Genomic DNA, 3,234 nt, shown 5'->3' with positions numbered 1-3,234 from the left:
AGTTTTCTAGTAAGATTAGCCACTTTAGCATTAATATCATCTTCCTCTATCAGGAGAAACATTCTACCCCTCTCCTTAGATTGAGTCGACCTAGACGTGGTGCTAGATTTTGGGGAGATGTCCCATGATTGTGTGTTTTCAACAAGCTTATCAAAGTAGTCCCACACATCATTAACATTTTTATTCATGAATTCCCCGTTATACATTGTCTCAACCAATTGGAGCATGGAAGATGTCAGTCCATCATGGAAGAAGTTAGTGATGCACCACATTTCAAAACCATGTTGTGGGCATGAACTAACAAGATCTTTGAACCACTCCCAACATTAGAAGAATGTTTCATCTTCCTTTTGGGCAAAGTTCATGATTAACTTTTTAAGGGTGCTCATCTTATGAACTCCCATGTCATGTCATTCCATCTACTAATAGATTGAGGACATACTGAGTGCAACCCCATCATAGCTTTCTCTTTCAAAGAAAAAGGAAAGAGTTTCAACCTGACCGTATCATCGGACATGTTTGGAAAGTATATAGTGGCTATAATCTCATCAAACTCTTTCAAGTGTAAGTATGGATTTTCATATTTAAACCCATGAAATTTTTGAAGGAGTTGGATCACCCCTCGCTTGATATCCATGTGTCCCATATTTTCTAGAAAAATCATGCATGAGGGTGTACTCACCCCCGCCAGTTGTATATAATCTCACAAAGTACGAGGCAGGGGTGCTTGGTGCACCTCCTTCTCATCCTGAACTTCCTCAACCCTCGGTTGAGGTTGTCTTCCCAGTTAATTGACCGGTTGAATTGCAGCCATTACTTCAATTAACTCTGAGAATCACGAGTGGTGTCTAATCTTGTGATGGATAGATAACCCCTCAACCAAACCTCATTCACTCAAAAGACATCGAGTGTTATCACGAACGCGCTTGGGCATGAAACACTTTCAACCCTCAATTTCAGATTCTAACATAAACCTAAAAGACAAAAAGGAAAATAAAAATCTAGAAATAGAAAGAGAGAGGGAATTAGAAAGAAGTTACCAAATTAGAAGTTCCTAATTAAAATCCTACAAAACAAAACAAAACAAGTCAGTTTCTAAAAGAAGAAATTCTAAAATTAGAAAGTTTCTAAAAATAAATTAAGAAAGTAAACTAGTTTTTAAAAAGGAAAGTTTCTAAAAACTGATTAGGAAAGTTCAAAACCTAGAATTAGAAAGTAAGTTAGTTGCTAAAAATAAAAAATCTTAAAATTAGAAAGTTTCTAAAAATAGAAAACAAACCCTAATCCTAAAAATAGAAAAATAAAAAAACCCTAATCTTAACCTAATTCCAAAACTAGTTAATCTCAGAAAAAGGCAACCGTTAGTCCTCAGCAACGATGCCAAAAACTTGTTCACAACCCCAAGTGTAGGGTCGTGATATAGTAATAATCTCGGTGAAACCGAGGTCGAATCCATAGGGACTAATCTCGTAAGTATTCTGAAAGCAACTAGAACTAAAACTAGAAGAAGATGTATATCTAAATCTGGAATATTTGAAAGTAATTGTGAGAGATTTAATGAAAAACTTAAGAAATTCAAAGGTGGGAAACATGTGTTTCCAAGGATCCACTTGTAGATATCAGGGAGATCTATACTTGATTCAAGTCACACGATTGGAATCGGAGTCCTATCTTATTCAATTGGAAGATATCTCAGTAAAATCAAATCTGAACTTCCTTTGACCTAATTCTCAATAGAAGAGCAGTGTGAGAACTAGAAGTGATTCCATCACAAAACATGCCCATGAGACAATGGCTCACAATAGGATTTACCAATCCACAATCAATCTAAGAGAATTGTGAAAGTTAGGGAGGATTCCATCATCCAACCATGCCCAAGGGATGATGGTGAACAATAGGATTTCCTAGATTCATAATCCCAAAATATGAAAAGAACATACTCAAAGCTATGACAAATCTATTGTAATTTGAGTCACAACAAACCATTAAAAACTGAAAGTATTCCTTATAATCAAACAAGAATCAAAGTAAGTTCATCATAAACATGAATCAAAGCAAAAGAAACATCCCATCACGCTACATGCTTCACCTCTTAGCCCTAGCTAAGAGGTTTAACCAACCATAGATATCATTGAACTAAAATCTCTAGAAGAAAATATGAAAAACTGACTAAAGGAAGAAAAACCCTTGGCAACGACTCTTCACCCTTGTGCTTTACTCCTCCTAACCCTAGATGATCCCTAGGAGTGCCTTAGAGACTCCTATTTATAGTAGTGCAGCACTTCTTGTCACGCCCCAAACCCAGAAATCGGGCTCACAAAATTCTTGATTGTCGAATCCGATGCTGACAGCCTCCGTAGTGCCCCATTCTCAGCTCCCAGCGCCCATACGCCAGATTCCGATCCCGGGATCATATAAGGAGGATTTTCCAATATACATTTATCTCATAAGAAGCATAACGACAAGTATACCTAAATCACAAAGGCAACATCATCATCACATATCCACTAATATAAACAGTTGAATACAGTGCTAAAAGGAAAATACATATGTCAAAATCAAAGCTCCAGGAATCCGTTGCATGCTCCAAGCTCAACGCTGCTGCAACCTAACGCCACCTACAAGCACCTATCGTGCATAAGCTTGTAAAAAGCTTAGTGGGTGGTGAAAGTGTGTGCATAAGGTAAGTGCCAAGTAAGCAATATTAAAGTAATCAGAGTAAGCGGAAATACTGACAAGCCCATAAATCATACAATATCAAAAATACTGGCAAGTTCATAAATCATACAATATCAGAGTATGCAATACAACTCAACTATGCAAATGAGGAGTTCAAGAGAGCCAAATATCAGATACTGAGGGTACAATGCAATATGCAAATCCTGCTAAGTCTGTTTAGGCCATATAAGTGTAAAAATATAACAATCTCAAAATGCTAGATGCATGTAGATGTAATGCAATATGCGATGCGAATAAAATGACCAAGCTGGAGTATGAAGTTGAGATGATAGTACGTAGTATCGCAGGCTACAGGGTCCACCACAAGGGACTTCTATCCAAACTAGTCCCATACCTAAATTTGGATAGTCAGACTCAATGTGGTAAACTCCTAATCTCAGGTTAGTCACACGCCCAACCGAAATCCTGGCCATGCGAAGGTATACATAATAAATGGTTGCGAACCACCAGCCCAAGTGGATAGTCAACGAATGAATGAATGAGTATGCAATTCCT

The 3,234-nt window shown here is 37.4% G+C and overlaps 1 non-coding gene across 1 annotated transcript; it reads left to right on the top strand.

Moving 5' to 3' along the window:
- The first annotated feature begins 276 nt into the window (after positions 1 to 276).
- On the top strand, positions 277 to 383 carry LOC131226406 (small nucleolar RNA R71). The gene has a single exon (XR_009161793.1). It is a non-coding gene; the product is annotated as a small nucleolar RNA R71 (small nucleolar RNA).
- Positions 384 to 3,234: the final 2,851 nt, after the last annotated feature.

Source organism: Magnolia sinica, chromosome 14, assembly GCF_029962835.1.
Source record: "Magnolia sinica isolate HGM2019 chromosome 14, MsV1, whole genome shotgun sequence".
Taxonomy (NCBI): Eukaryota; Viridiplantae; Streptophyta; class Magnoliopsida; order Magnoliales; family Magnoliaceae; genus Magnolia; species Magnolia sinica.
Note: the sequence above shows the minus strand (reverse complement) of the source record. Positions and strands in the feature narration are given on the sequence as shown.